Here is a 17469-nt window from a genome sequence, read left to right as displayed (position 1 = left end):
CGGGGGAGGGACGGAGGGCCAGGCCCGTGCAGGGGAACAGGACCAGGAGGTAGCTAAGGCGGGCCTGGGCCGCAGAGCATGGGCATACCAGACTGGGCCGGAGACCAAGGCGGAGCAGGACAAGGCGGAGGCCAGGGCGGAGCAGAACGAGGCAGAGGCCAGGGCGGAGCAGGACGAGGCAGAGGCCAGGGCGGAGCAGGACGAGGCAGAGGCCAGGGCGGAGCAGGACGAGGCAGAGGCCAGGGCGGAGCAGGAAGAGACCAGGGCGGAGCAGGAAGAGGCGAGGTCCATGTCTGCATCGCCTCCATGGCCCTCACAGGGTACCTACTGCCCCCCCCCCCAAAAAATACTTGGGGAAATTCACGGGAGGAGCCTCTGGGTGGTGAAAGGGTACAGGAAAGGCCTCCCGGAGCTTGAAGGGTGCAGGCAGAGCGAGGCGCAGAGGCGGGGCCGGCAGGGCGAGGCGCAGAGGCGGGGCCGGCAGAGCGAGGAGTCTGGGCACGCTCACCGGGGCCTGGCGAACCAAACGAGTCCTCCTTCTCCTCCTGCGGCGGCGCGTCACAAGGCTAGACACACTCGCTGGGCTGGACAACTCACTCACTTGAACTGGAGATGCAGCGCTCACTTGAACTGGAGATGCAGCGCTCACTTGAAGAGGAGATGCAGCGCTCACTTGAAGAGGAGATGCAGCGCTCACTTGAAGAGGAGATGTAGCGCTCACTTGAAGAGGAGATGCAGCGCTCACTTGAAGAGGAGATGCAGCGCTCACTTGAAGAGGAGATTCAGCGCTCACTTGAAGAGGAGATTCAGCGCTCACTTGAAGAGGAGATTCAGCGCTCACTTGAAGAGGAGATGCAGCGCTCACTTGAAGAAGAGATTTAGCGCTCACTTGAAGAGGAGATGCAGCGCTCACTTGAAGAGGAGATTCAGCGCTCACTTGAAGAGGAGATTCAGCGCTCACTCGAAGAGGAGATTCAGCGCTCACTTGAAGAGGAGATTCAGCGCTCACTTGAAGAGGAGATGCAGCGCTCACTTGAAGAGGAGATTCAGCGCTCACTTGAAGAGGAGATTCAGCGCTCACTTGAAGAGGAGATGCAGCGCTCACTTGAAGAGGAGATGCAGCGCTCACTTGAAGAGGAGATTCAGCGCTCACTTGAAGAGGAGATTCAGCGCTCACTTGAAGAGGAGATTCAGCGCTCACTCGAAGAGGAGATTCAGCGCTCACTTGAAGAGGAGATTCAGCGCTCACTTGAAGAGGAGATTCAGCGCTCACTCGAAGAGGAGATTCAGCGCTCACTTGAAGAGGAGATTCAGCGCTCACTTGAAGAGGAGATTCAGCGCTCACTTGAAGAGGAGATGCAGCGCTCACTTGAAGAGGAGATTCAGCGCTCACTTGAAGAGGAGATGCAGCGCTCACTTGAAGAGGAGATTCAGCGCTCACTTGAAGAGGAGATGCAGCGCTCACTCGAAGAGGAGATTCAGCGCTCACTCGAAGAGGAGATTCAGCGCTCACTTGAAGAGGAGATTCAGCGCTCACTTGAAGAGGAGATTCAGCGCTCACTTGAAGAGGAGATTCAGCGCTCACTTGAAGAGGAGATGCAGCGCTCACTTGAAGAGGAGATTCAGCGCTCACTCGAAGAGGAGATTCAGCGCTCACTTGAAGAGGAGATTCAGCGCTCACTTGAAGAGGAGATTCAGCGCTCACTTGAAGAGGAGATGCAGCGCTCACTTGAAGAGGAGATTCAGCGCTCACTCGAAGAGGAGATTCAGCGCTCACTCGAAGAGGAGATTCAGCGCTCACTCGAAGAGGAGATGCAGCGCTCACTTGAAGAGGAGATTCAGCGCTCACTTGAAGAGGAGATGCAGCGCTCACTTGAAGAGGAGATGCAGCGCTCACTTGAAGAGGAGATTCAGCGCTCACTTGAAGAGGAGATTCAGCGCTCACTTGAAGAGGAGATTCAGCGCTCACTTGAAGAGGAGATTCAGCGCTCACTTGAAGAGGAGATTCAGCGCTCACTCGAAGAGGAGATTCAGCGCTCACTTGAAGAGGAGATTCAGCGCTCACTTGAAGAGGAGATGCAGCGCTCACTTGAAGAGGAGATTCAGCGCTCACTCGAAGAGGAGATTCAGCGCTCACTTGAAGAGGAGATTCAGCGCTCACTTGAAGAGGAGATGCAGCGCTCACTTGAAGAGGAGATTCAGCGCTCACTTGAAGAGGAGATTCAGCGCTCACTTGAAGAGGAGATGCAGCGCTCACTTGAAGAGGAGATTCAGCGCTCACTTGAAGAGGAGATTCAGCGCTCACTCGAAGAGGAGATTCAGCGCTCACTTGAAGAGGAGATTCAGCGCTCACTTGAAGAGGAGATTCAGCGCTCACTTGAAGAGGAGATGCAGCGCTCACTTGAAGAGGAGATTCAGCGCTCACTTGAAGAGGAGATTCAGCGCTCACTTGAAGAGGAGATTCAGCGCTCACTTGAAGAGGAGATTCAGCGCTCACTTGAAGAGGAGATGCAGCGCTCACTTGAAGAGGAGATTCAGCGCTCACTTGAAGAGGAGATTCAGCGCTCACTTGAAGAGGAGATTCAGCGCTCACTCGAAGAGGAGATTCAGCGCTCACTCGAAGAGGAGATTCAGCGCTCACTCGAAGAGGAGATGCAGCGCTCACTTGAAGAGGAGATTCAGCGCTCACTTGAAGAGGAGATGCAGCGCTCACTTGAAGAGGAGATGCAGCGCTCACTTGAAGAGGAGATTCAGCGCTCACTTGAAGAGGAGATTCAGCGCTCACTTGAAGAGGAGATTCAGCGCTCACTTGAAGAGGAGATTCAGCGCTCACTTGAAGAGGAGATTCAGCGCTCACTCGAAGAGGAGATTCAGCGCTCACTTGAAGAGGAGATTCAGCGCTCACTTGAAGAGGAGATGCAGCGCTCACTTGAAGAGGAGATTCAGCGCTCACTCGAAGAGGAGATTCAGCGCTCACTTGAAGAGGAGATTCAGCGCTCACTTGAAGAGGAGATGCAGCGCTCACTTGAAGAGGAGATTCAGCGCTCACTTGAAGAGGAGATTCAGCGCTCACTTGAAGAGGAGATGCAGCGCTCACTTGAAGAGGAGATTCAGCGCTCACTTGAAGAGGAGATTCAGCGCTCACTCGAAGAGGAGATTCAGCGCTCACTTGAAGAGGAGATTCAGCGCTCACTTGAAGAGGAGATTCAGCGCTCACTTGAAGAGGAGATGCAGCGCTCACTTGAAGAGGAGATTCAGCGCTCACTTGAAGAGGAGATTCAGCGCTCACTTGAAGAGGAGATTCAGCGCTCACTTGAAGAGGAGATTCAGCGCTCACTTGAAGAGGAGATGCAGCGCTCACTTGAAGAGGAGATTCAGCGCTCACTTGAAGAGGAGATTCAGCGCTCACTTGAAGAGGAGACTCGCTCACTTGAACTGAAGATTCGGCACTCACTTGAACTGAAGACTCAGCCCTCACTTGAACTGGAGATTCATCCACTTGAACCGGAGATTCATCCACTTGAACAGGATCACTCACTTGAACTGAAGATTCACTCACTTGAACCGGAGACTCATCCACTTGAACTGGAGATTCATCCACTTGAACTGGAGATTCATCCACTTGAACTGGAGATTCATCCACTTGAACAGGAGATTCATCCACTTGAACAGGAGATTCATCCACTTGAACAGGAGATTCATCCACTTGAACAGGAGATTCATCCACTTGAACAGGATCACTCACTTGAACTGAAGATTCCCTCACTTGAACCGGAGACTCATCCACTTGAACTGGAGATTCATCCACTTGAACAGGAGATTCCCTCGCGGGGCTCACGTGAATCGCGAGTTCGGCTGGGCTGACGTGAAGCGCGGGCTCGGCTGGGCTGACGTGAGTCGCGGGCTCGTCAATGCGCACGTGAAGCGCGGGCTCGTCGTGACTGACGTGAACCAGCGGTGAAGACGACGAGGGCTTCGCGGGTAAAGTACACTCGGCAGGTGTCGAGTAGAATAAGCGTGCAGTAGTGAAGAGGTCCTGCAAGGAACAAGCCCGAGCGACATACCCGTCAAGAGTCCAGTTGGCAAGGTCCCGCGGCATCCATCGAGCGATCTCATAATCCAGCCCATTCAGAAACAGGCCCATGAGCTGGATATCATCTAGCGCTCCCACACTGCTAATGGACAGGAACTCCTTCACGTACCTTTGGACAGACCGGCCCTCTTGCAAGACTGACGACAGGTATTCTGTCATAGCCCGGTTGCTGACGACTGCTGGACCCATATTGAGGTTGGTTGTTCTGTGACGCTGTGCGGAGAAACAGAGCTGAGGCTGGGTCCAAACGCAGTGTAGCTTTATTAAACAAACTTAAAACAAGACACTAGAAGCAAGACTCGAGAGACGTGAAAGCACCAACGTAACACACATAAATTCAATAACCAACAAAGACAGGGCAGAAACACAGGGCTTAAATCAGGTGAACTAAACAAGATGATAAAACACAGGTGCATGAAATAAACCATAATCAGTCCAGGGTAAAACATGAAAGAAACAATAACCTAGGAAGGAGTGCCCCCCAAAGGCTCAAGCGGGCACTCCAGCCGCAGATCGTCACAGGTGTTGCCCGATTGGATGTTTGTTTTCGCTACATATTAAGGCCTTTTTACATGTGTTTTCGCCTGCAATGCTCTAAAGAAATCTGGCACCCTATTGAAGTTAAATTGAAAGAGCGTGCGTTCTCTGTGTTTTTTTTTCACGTACAGACGACAAATCGTTGTCAAAATGATCCTGATCACATGAATCTGCGAAAATTACTAAAAACGCTGTATCATGTGACATCAATGTGAAGAACAGTTTTTATGTGGAAGCTCTGATTCAAAGTTCAAAGAACCATTTATTCAAAACAAAAATCTTTTGTAAAATAAAAGTTTTTACTGTAACTTTTGATACGTTTAATGCATCCTTGCATTTACACTTACCAAACCTTTGAACACTAGAGTAAATAATAGTAAAATGCAAAACTAAGGAGAAAAATCTATTAAATTTTATAAGGAAAGTAAACAAATAAGCTTTGAGATACTTTTAAAAGTGATAAATGAATCAACTGCTCAATGAAAAGATCCACATATACACCAAAAAATGTCGTTTTTGGTATATTTCATAATCATATTGTGTATTGTAGTGGCAACATGTAGAATTATGTTCATTTGAAAGATGATGTTTGCCTATTGCCATGAAAAGGTGTCTTAATGCAACTAGAAATCATAATTTAAGGACCTGTTTGGACACAAACTGTCGCTACATACCCCATATTCACTTCAGTTTAGCTTGTCAGTCTGAGACAAAAGAGCTGAGAAGCGTTAACAGAGTCTCTTTCCCTGTCACGGTAAGGTTACTAACAGGTCGATGTACTAGTGCAGAAAGGTAATGAAACAAGGTTCACCCCGGCGCTCTCACCTGGGAGGGTCCTCTTCGCTTGCTGTCTGCACAGATGAGAGCTTTAGGCTAAATCTCTGCTCCGGAGGGTGACACCCTTCAGCTCTTTGCCACCTTAATGGCAGGACTCAGGCCAGATAATGATGCTGACAGCCCGACTGTCAGTCTGCCTCCTCCTGCAGCAGCCCCTTAAGAGCTCAACGTGGGGCACTGGCCATGAATCCGTGAGACTGCTGCATTTTCAAAAGTCATTAATCTAAACAAAGACACCCCGGAGTCTTCCGCGACTCCCTCTACTCAGCCTCGTCCTCTGCTCAGGATGGAGGAGACGAAGAGTGAGTGCAAAAGAGGCAGCTCAGAGTCCTGCAGTGCAGTGACGGGCTGACATGGAGTCAGTGGGCCTCGCAGGTGAAAGGAAGTGGCCTTTTCAGCACCTTGGAGAGCTCTTGAAAGCGCCGCAGCTTTGATGAAACCTGATTAGTGATGCTTAGGTTGCGCAGCGTTCAGAATTCAATTGAGAATCCATTTTAATTTCTAGTCGAGTTTCGAAATGAATGTTTGAATGTTGTTGCAAAACTTAGTATAAGTGCGTTAAATTCCTCTTAAGGTTCTTCCAATTCCAATTTGACATCTTATGGGGACTAATCGATTCACATTCACACTCATGAATTGAAAATAATTTTTAAATTCTGAATTTTGCACAACACTTTTTTTTTTAAACATGCTGTTGTTTTTCATGTTGGTGGAGGTCCAAAAAAAAAAAAAAAAAACCAGGTCTCTCTAGCCAACACTGTTTGGGTGGCATTAAAATAAAGAATCTAATAGTTGTAATTGCCAGAACTTTATCGTTAAAAATACGGTAGGAACGTTAATGGATTTACAGACTTAACTTAAAATTTACAGTAATAAACCATATTTTATTTTCTAATAAAATGTAGGATTTACCAACTTATTGATGTATTGATATCTGTTTTATACCATTGTAATACACTGACAACCAACAATCATCACAGCAGTGATGCGAGTTACATGGGCAATCACAGCTCATCACAAATGAATACTTGTATAAGGCAATACTTATTTAAAGAAGCTGCAGAGTGTCATTCACACAAACGTTAAACACCATCATGGTAACACACATGAAAAAAAAATGCAATAAACATTAATTTAACTACATTAAATGTAATATAAAACCCTAATGTACATAACTGGTTAGGAAAAAAACAATAAAACTATGAGGAACCATAGTTATTTCAACAAAAATACATAAATTGTGAAGTGTCACAGGGAATTGTGGGAATGTCAATTTACGGGTTTTCACTGTAAATTATACTATGATTTGTTCTTTTTCACTTTCAAAAACTGTAAATTTAACAGTATTTTACTGTAAAATTATATCACAGTTATTTACCGTGTATCCACAAGTTTCCTCCTTGCGTCAAAAGTGGGCGCGACTTCCAGTTTGAAGTAAACAAAGCGCTACTTGACATGCTTGACACTCGTTCATTCAACAGTTGACAGTCATTCAAGTTATAGCGATCCAAACTAGCTAACGATGTGGAAACACAACCTCAACGAAATTAAAAAGGGTGAAATAACAGTGCCTTTACCCTCCGCAGTCGTTGATTGGGAGTATTATAATAACATTATTAATAATCAATACTGATCAAGGCATGTTGACAGACAGTTGTGCGAGCTGACAAACAATTAAAATAAAAAATACACACTAGTCATTGTGCTTTGGAGTTTATTCAAAATTATAAATGAATGTGCTACTTGAATACATTAACTGGCACATTTGGTATTCTGTCACCTCAGGCTTTGATGCTGAGTTTAAGTGTAACATCAGTAGCGAACAGCCAATCACATGCTGATAGAGTTTATAGAATATTAAGATTTTAAACAAATGTACTCAGGATGATTCGTTGTCTTTTGGGAGGTTGATGGAAACTTCAGTCGTTGGTAGGATCACTGTGATTTCGTTTTCAGCTTATGTTCAAAACAATCATGTTTAAGCCACTGAATTAGTTTAGTCCGGTTATACATACAACCGCGAACAGCACATGTTGTCCCTGAGCTCCGTAACGACATCTCTCATAAAGATTGGCGTCTTTAAATAGTAAAATAATTCTCCGAAAAACAGCTAGCCTCTTCGCTAACTAACACACAAAATACCATTGGAATGCTACTTCCGCCGCCTCACCGGAAGTTTCACCCACTTTATTTTTTACATGAGCGCCCCTCGGAAACTTGTGGATAGTGTGGAAACTTTCTGTTTACTAATTAACAGTTTTGCACTGTAGCATTTTTACAGTATTTTACAGTATTTTACAGTATTTTACAGTAATACTTTTTACAGTATGTTTTTTCCTAATCAGTTATGTTCTTTTTCACTTTCAAAAACTGTAAATTTAACGGTATTTTACTGTAAAATTAAATCACAGTTATTTACCGTGTATAGTAAGGAAACTTTCTGTTTACTAATTAACAGTTTTGCACTGTAGCCTTTTTACACTATTTTACCGTTAAAATCATGGTTATTTTTCTTTTGATTCACGTAAATTAGTTTTGGAGGTGTCATAAGTCAATGTTCCCACTCTCATCTTATTAGCAAGTCCTCCTCTATCAGGGTGCCATATCTTTTTCATCGCCATTGCAACAAGCCCTCAGACTGACACGCATGCTGCTTACCACATCCAACCAGCTCCTCCAAAGACCACTAAATCTGCAAACATGTTGAAAATGAGAGGATGAGGAAGGTGTAGCCCTTAGAATAAAGCCAAATGTGCTTAACAACAGACACCTTTGCCAGAAGATGGTTAAAAAACAGCGACTCCACACTTGCCAAATGCTAATGCAGATGTTTGGACGCTTGTTTGCTCAGTTTAGCTGGCCCAAAACAAGCCATGATTTCATTTCTGCTCAGTTGAGAATCAGGACATGAAGCACCATCACTGCGGAGGATGCATCAGTGAAGCATGATTTTGCATCCAGGACATTCACGTTTGAAGCAAAGGTTAGAGAACAGTGACACCAGGTTTTTAACACTTAATGGTGTAGCCATATGGCAACATTATTTTTTCCACATCATATTTTTTTTTGCTGCATGTTTGATAGGATAAGATTAAAGAAATATTTGTTCAATTGTTACATAGCTGCCATAAGACAGCAAAAATCTATTTTTATTAGAGCTATTTTATGTCTTCAAAAAAAAAGCTAAACAATATTCCAGCATGCTTTGATGCAATTATACCAATTCGAAGAGAACCTATTATCAATGTCAGTTTTATTCACACTGTCCACACCTCAGCAGCAGGATCAGGAAGCTATAGTGGGGTGTGAAATATCAGCCTAGTTATTTCTCTTTCAGCTGTGGCCTTTTGACTGCTGTGTTCTTACTACTTGACTAGTGTAGAAAAAGAATTGGAGAAACACTATTCACATCCAGATTTGTTCTGATGCATCATGGGTAGGGCCATAACCAGACGCTGCTATGTTGAAACATAATTTCCACGTAAAACAAGGATGCAATATATAACATGTAGGCTTCCCACAACGCTGTGTGATCCCTCGGGCCCCGTAAAGAATCACCACTCGCAAGATTTATCATAGTGAAATCATAAATAACTCTAAAACGCCCGGGTTGGATTTGTATGTTTGCTTGCGCTCAAGTCTGACATCATCTGGAAGGCATTCCAAGCAAACCTGTCCCGTGCCTTTGTCTGAATCCTGTCGGATGAAGCCGTTTTTGGCACTTGCCTTTGCGTTGCGCGCTGGCTTCCCTCTTAAGAGAGGAAGATGGATCAACTTGCTTTCAGTAGTTGTGGAGGATGAGAAAAAGATAGTGTTTTCCAACTCTTTCTCCTTACCTGATCATTAGCAGCTTTCAGCAGTCTACTCGCTCTAGATTGATCTCTCCTGCTTCAGCTGTCAGTGACATTTCAAACCCTTGTATAAGGAAGAGGAATTTGCCCTCCGTAAATTAAAATAGGTAGAGGAAGTGAGCAGCATCATGCTCTCTTATGACTAAACTGGAACTGAGATGAGGGTTGTACTCTACCAGGCAAATAAACAAACAAAAAAACATATTCTTTTCCTCATGATTAATGGTTAAGGGAAGTTTTTGTGGCCTTTTTAGTATTTTAAGTTACGAATAGTGTGTGGCAATACTTTCTGTAATGTTTTGGCTGAACAACTGTTGCAAAGGGGGCATTCATGTTTTTTGGCTTACTTTTTATATCTTCCAATTACTTGTTACATTTTATTTATATTCCATTATTTTCCATAGACATAATATTTTTGATTTTCTTCTGTTTTATTGAATTAATAACTGAAAAAATATTGGGGGAAAAAAGTATAATTTCTTTTTCTCACTGTGTTTATTGGATCAAAAATACAGTAAAAGCAGTAATATTGTGAAATATATTATTACAATTTAAACGAACTATATACGTTTCTATATACATTTTAAAATGAAATGTATTCCTGTGATGTCAAAGCTGACTTTTCAGCGTCATTACTCCACACTGTAAAAAAAAAAAATATTTTCAAGATTTGTAATCACAACATTTTTTTCTTTTGTCAAATCAACTTAAATAATTTATTTAGTTGAGATAACTTATTATTTGAGTTTCTGATGATTAAATTAATCTCCTTCATTGTATTCCAGTTCAATAAACTTAAAATTTTAAGGCAACCAGGTTGCTTACTTTTTTAAGTTAAACTTTTCAGTGTCACATGATCCTTCAGGAATCATTTTAATATTCTGATTTGGTGTTCAAGAAACATTTCTCATTATTTTCATTTGAAAACAGTTGTGCTGTGATCTTTTTAAAGATGCAACACTTATTATTTTTTAATATGCACATTATATGTTATTATTATGTAATTTTATATTAATTTAATTCCAAGTAAAAAAAATAAATAAGAATAATTATAATCAGAAAAGTAATAATAATAGCTGGTAGGCACTTGCTGCAGTAGATTCCGTAAGTTCACTTTTCTCTCCTCCTGCTTTTTCAACATGTTGTATCATGTTAAAAAATTAGCTCAGGTTTTTCAATTTGCCTCTCGAGACCCCTGATTTCAGTTTTGTTGCACCTCATGCAAGTATTTTTGGTGCAACTACATTTAGAAAGACTTTTCAAAGCCTCGTTTTGTTTTCTGTCCATTAGACAGATAGTGAAATTTCACATTTTTCTGATTTCTTCATGCATGTGGTGGAAAGTCCCACCTTCAGAGTGACCACTTCCTGTTCCGCATCGTCTCGGATGGCATTATGGAGGCATTTAGCCGTCCAAGACAAGAGCTGTACGTTTTCCTGCGGTTGCTTCACCCGATTCCCCTCCACTGCACACCAGATGTAACCAAAGCAGAGGACAAAACAAGTGCATTATTTTTTCAGAGGCATGTCTAGGAAGAGACATTGATGCGCGCTGACAGGGCCTGCTAATTGGAGTAAATTAATTTACCTCGGGCGCCATGTTCTCACAAAGTGCCGCGCTCCATGTGAATAAGTGATGATCGGCAGGGTTGGTATAAGCCCCGAGTTTTTAAATCATTTAGCATCGCATTCTGCTAATTAGCACAGAGAAAGCCGGCTTTCAGCTACAATTAAGACGGGCCTCTGTCAGTCAAGGGACCGCAGCCGGGAAGAAGCACTGATTTATTCATCCTGCAAGCAGATGCTGAGTGCATTGGGGGTTTGGATGGAGGGACTTGGAGATGAAGCAAGCAAGGGGATCTGAGAGATGAAGGCAGTGAGGGAGAGGAGTGCAGTATGTGTGTGGGTTGCAGTCTGGTAGTGGGTTGTTATTAGTGTGCTGGTGCAGAAATGTTATTTTATTTTTTCCCCCTCAATAAGAGGCCCAAACAAAGCAACGAGGCGAGCTGGTGTGGTACTGCAAGTCTGCCCGTGAAGTTGTGCGTCTAACTTGTTATTGGTCAGCTACTGTATGGGCTTACTACCCATGCTCAATTGACAAGTGTACTCTCCTGTACTATAGCAATACTGTAACGGATTTTTGTAATTTGAATAGTATTTTACTGTAATATGTACAGTATAATGCTGTAAATAGCCAAGGATTATGGGAAAATATGTGTTTCCTACTGTAATTACTTTTTACCGTAAATCGTAAAAAAAAAATCTAATTATGTTACAGGAAATATGCTAATACTGTAAATAAAAGCAGTAGTTGTACTCATAAATACAATGTACAGTATTATTACTGTAAATTAAAATATGGTACTTGTACTGTAAATGAAAAATACAGTATTCATACTGTAAATATTAATACAGTATAAGATTGTATTACTGTAAATGTAAACACTTCTACAGTAACTTACTGGCATCCAGCTGCCAGTAAATTACTGTAATTCACAGCAACCTTTTTACAGTGATGATGCAGCACCATTTAAACTCTGTAAATTAACAAAATATTGCCTGTGTTATAATTTAATTAAGAGGATAAACCAGACTTTTAGAAATATTCTGGTTAAGATATCTTAAACTTTAGATTGATTACAAGGCTACATTGTTAATCGAAATAAAACAAATCTCGATATGGCTCAGGGTAATTATTGAATCCATCAGGCTGTTATTTAAATAAATATATTCACTGCACGTTTCAGAGCGAACTGGGGCACTAAGTTTGTTTTTTTACACGCAAGCAACTCATCTGGTGTTTCACGGCAGCTCTGTTAGCGGTAAATGCTTAAAAAAAAATCAAGTCTGCATGTACTACGAGTTTGGCTCGCTTAAAGTGTGTGACAAACATCTTCACATTCTTGTAGCGCTTATAAACTGGCTGTTGACGCCTCTCGTGGTTGAAACAAATATGGCTAGGCAACAAACTCAAGCTCCTTCGATTTCTCTCGAATAATTCTTATTTAAAATACGTCATGCGTCGGGACAGAGGTCACTCTTCCGCCAGAACTAGACTCGTTTAAATCCATTACCCCGGAAGACAGTGATTAAAGTTTATAGTATAGTTAAACTTATAAATATAGATATTATTCTTACAAAGACGCATCAATTCGCTCCAGAAGGCTTTTATTAACCCACAAGAGCCGTATGGATTACTCTTATGATGGATAGATGCGCTTTTTTTGTCTTTCAAATCTCTATGTTAGAATGTTCGCTCTAAATTTGTCCTGTGTTCACTTTTTATTGTGATATTGTGATAAAAGAAAACCAAGAATTATGAGCTTTGTATTTTTTTCCAATTTGTAAAGCCATATATGATAGGGGCATGAGAATACAGGAATGTAACAGGGATGACCCGTAAAGTGCGTCTCGGATTCAAGCGTAGGAACCCAACTTTAATAGCCCTAAAACAGACTCATAACATTAACTCACTTCTTTTGAAAGGAGGAAATGCTCTATAGCCTAAATAAAATATATATCTGAACTTCGAGCCAAATGCCTATTATTTTCAGCGATCACTCAACAGTATACACTACACATATCGAGTTTGTCTTGGCTCTGTAAAATCAGTGGAACAGTCTGGCAGAGATTTTTAAACAAATTTACAAGGTGCTTGACAAGTAATGAGAAAATGCTTTTCATTCTCGCGTCCAAATATTTGATGGCAAAATAGTGGAAGGTCTGGCTTTGACGCTGACTAGCATTTTGACTCTCAGGAACGACGCCAATGGATCCATGTAACTACATTTTATCAGGCTGTGGAGATATTTGGTCTCTTTTCTTCTTTCTTTCAGGTGCTCTACGTATCTCTGTGTTTGGCTGTGCCCTCTGCTTTACAAGCTCCCTCCTGACCTTCGCTCTGTTTCGCATCTCGCAACACGTCCCGTCGGGCTAATCTCCAACAGATACAAGCCATACATTTTAGATCAGAGGATTAAGCCCATGGTAAAAGACAATGAATCAGTAAAAAGCCACAGTTCCTTCTGTTCGGCCTTGCATATGCGATCTGACGGATGACTCCTCGGGTTCATCCGTAACCCTGACAGCTTCAGTCTATAAACAAAACCTCATTTCAATTCCGACATGGAGATGTGACACTCGTGCGGGGAACGCTCACCCGAAGCTCCTCCAGCCCTACCGATTTATTCAAGGTCAGGCCCGCTCGTTCGTTTGTCTTATCGCGTAATGGCTTGCAGGCTTTTGCAACTTGGAAATTTGTGTCTGGCTGTGAATAATAAATGCTGTTCAGATGAAGCCGCTATAGATTTAGGACCCTGGGTGGATTTTTTCCCCCCATTGGCTTAAATTGTTGTTGACCAGTATTTATTTATCAGGTATTCCTGATATGCCTTTCCTTGGTTATAATTACTTGATTTGGCTTACTCTTGCTCTCTCTCACCAGTGCTAAAAGTCTTTCACTTTGATCTGAAAGTCTTTGCAGGCTCATTGACTGTAATGAGATCTGGAGAATCCATAAAGACGGCTGGGATTTGACTGGGAGCCGAAAACGCGGAGCTGGGAATCAGCCGTATTTCACGGACGGAGCAAACAAAATAATAATAATAAAAAAAAAAAATCTCTCAGATGACTTGGCAGCGCTTTGCATTACCCTCCTCTACGCCAGATCCGAACATTAATTTCCCCACAGTCTGGAATTCCTGTGTGGAGTGGGGGGGAATTCACAGGAGAAGCAGGATTGGCATGGAAGCTTCTAGATGTTTCTGTTTGCGGCCCAAAAGGGGCGTCGCGCGATGAGAGCCAGGGTTTCTATAATCTCAAGCGTTGACAAGCGTCCAGTCCATCAATCAGGGGCTCCAGGGTTTCGTTCCTTTGCTTTATCCAGGCCAACTTTCACACGGTCACTGCTGATGTCTGATAAAGCTGCTTTATTAGGTCAAGGGGAGATAGAGAGAGGGCTGCCCTACCGCTAACCAAAAGATTTCTCTGAACGCCGCCCAGACGGCCTTGCCAGTTTCACACCAACATCGCTGGGATGTTTTTCTCCATCAGATAAACATCAGGGCAGCGTTTCCTTCTTAATCCGTCAAAAGGGTTCAAACAGGATCTAAAAATATCCTGTCGGTGTTTGCCCATGATGTCCAACCAAATTAGGGGAGGAGCAGGGCTAAACAAAATTTGCGTCAGACAACTTAAATGAGTCCAGGATTTTTTATTAGATTGTAGGTCCGTAATTATATTAGGTTTTAAATTGATAGAGAATAACTCTGACAACACATGTTGCTGAGTAACTGGATACAATAAGCTGTTGAAATATATAAATATAACCATTTTTCATCGATAATTAGCCGCTTTGTTGGTTGGCTAGGCATGTCGTTCATATGTAAATTATGGAAGTTTCTTCAATATTTTTAAAAATATAGATTTTTTTTGTTTTTTTCTCACATTGGAAACTTTTACCATACATGTGTCATTTATTTTTGCTACATATATATATATATATATATATATATATATATATATATATGTGTATATATGTGTGTATGTATATATATATGTATATATGTGTGTATGTATATAGTATATATATATATATATATATATATATATATATGTATATATGTGTGTATGTGTATATATATACATACATACATATATATATATATATATATATATATATACACACACACATACATATATATATATACTATATATACACATACACTCACACTTTCAATTTTAAACTATGAAAATTCTTCATATAAATATTACATTTACAACTATGCTTTATATTATAAAGAAAGTTTGATTTTGATTGATAAATGTTTAAAATGTAATTTTCGTCACTGCGATTTCTACTACAGACTGATTTTACCTAGATTTTAAATGTTTTAGAAATTGTATTGTAGTGATAATGTTCATAATGTCTCTGGAAAAAGTGATAGACATACAAATTAAATAAAATGATCAGAATATAGCTTTTGTGTTTTATAAGAAGTTCAGAAAATGCCCATATAGTTGAAGAAACACTTCAAAAAGCTTTGAAACTTGCAACAACATATTCTATTATTTAAATGTGTCAGTGGGTGAGAATTGCAATGAGCGTTCTGCAAGAAATTAGCTTTTGTGTCTGACAATTTGCAAAAATGTATACACTTGAAGATCTACTAATTTATTTGTTATGGGGAGACATGAGGACAAAGATTCACATGTTGATATAGAGATAATTATTTGCTCTTTACACCTTTAAGATGCACCTGTGTGTTAATCGGAGTAACCACCTGTTGTTAATAAACACACATACTGTACAAGTGGGGCTTAGAACACACAATTAAGTCGCTACATGATTTCAAAAACCACACACACCCTCACAAAGCTCCATATTTCATGCCAGTCTATCCTATTTATTATTAATGAGCATGTAAATAATCTTTTGCCGACCTGAGGTCTCAGGCTCAATTATTTTAATTGTGTTTTTTCCTCTAATGTCCCAGCTGAGCTGTGTGGCCTGGCCTGAGAGAATCCGAGTCCTATCAGCATAACGTATGATTTCATGCTCTCTACCCTTCTGCTATAACCTGCTGGATTCTTTCTGACCTTGAAACTTGAATTTCTTTTCCTCTGTTCCTCTCCTGCCCTTCTTTTGGCTGTCACGTGCAGCCTTGACTTGATAATCCGAAAAAGATGCTCAACGCAAAAGAACGACAAACTCGTGTTTAATTAAAAGGAGAAAAACCAACAGCATGAAACTTCAACACAGCTTGAACAGAAATGAACTGAGAGTTTAAATACACTGTGGATGATGAGGAACAGGTGAGACTTTAATCAATGAAACTGAAACAGGAAAAGGGAAACTAAAATGGAACAGAAAGAACGTCAAATTAAGAGTCCCAACACACACACAGACCAAAAGCGTGACATTGGCTTTACTTCCGTTTTGTCATTTTTCTCTCACTTTCTTTTTTGTGATGTCTGTTTCACAAATGGATTGTTCTTTGGGAGAAGTTCTTTAAATGATTCAGTTGAACTGATTCACAATGCAATTGTGGGAGAAATTTTAGTTTATCTAGAAAACATTGTAATTCAATTCATCTGAATATTCATGGCAGTTATACATTGTATAGTGTTGTTCCAAGCATTGCTTTAAAAATAATAATAAGGCAAAATAACTACTTCAGAAGACCATTTGAAATGAATGTTTTTGCATTTGAGTTCAAATCTGCAAAGAGAGAGAGAGAGAGAGAGAGAGAGAGAGAGAGAGAGAGAGGGTTTTTTTTTTCATGCTTTAATTGGAAGATTACATTTTGACTCCATTTAAATACTGTATTACTACAGTATATTGGTTATGTTAATCATAAAAAAAATCAAAAATTAAAACTTAAAGCTTAAAGTCATTCAAATGTTTGATCTCTACAATTTTTTTTTATGTTTTTGAAAAAATTGCTCACCAAGGCTGCATTTATTTGATCAAACATACAGCAAAAACAGTACTATTGTGAAATATTGCAATTTAAAATAACTATTTTAAAACTATTTAATATATTTTTAAATGTCAGTTTTCAGCATAATTACTCCAGTCTTACATGCAGGATCCTTCAAAAAGCATTATCAAATGCTGATTTCCTGCATATTTCTTATTGGTTCAATGTTGTAAACAGTTTTTACTGATTCTTTCACGAATAGAAAGGTTAAAAAACAGCATTTGTAACATAAATGTCATTGCTGTCACTTTACTGACACAATTTAATACAATAAAAGTATTAATTTATTTAAAAAAATATATTTTACAAGCTATGCTGCAATTAAATATTGGTGAAATTATATTGATTTATGTATTGTTCCTTACGGGCAGCGAAAGTCTACATTTCGGCCTCTTCGTATGACAGCTGAATTGCCTACATTTGGTTTTTAACAATGTATTTCTATATTTCTCTCTCTATAGAGAGCTGAAGGGGCTGTTTGCTCAGTCAAGGCTGCTGAACGTGTTTATTTCTGCTAGCCTGGTGGTTAGAGGCCGCATCCCCGTATCACCACAGCGAGTCACTCATTTACACATACACACATGCACACACACTCCCTCTGTTTGTTCTCCAGTCCATCATTAATGTCCAAATCAAGCCACAAACAAAGGCTCCTTCCCCCGCGCTGGCAC

This window comes from Pimephales promelas, chromosome 9 (assembly GCF_988280905.1).
Source record: "Pimephales promelas chromosome 9, fPimPro1.hap1.1, whole genome shotgun sequence".
Classification (NCBI taxonomy): Eukaryota; Metazoa; Chordata; class Actinopteri; order Cypriniformes; family Leuciscidae; genus Pimephales; species Pimephales promelas.
This window is presented reverse-complemented; position numbering follows the sequence as displayed.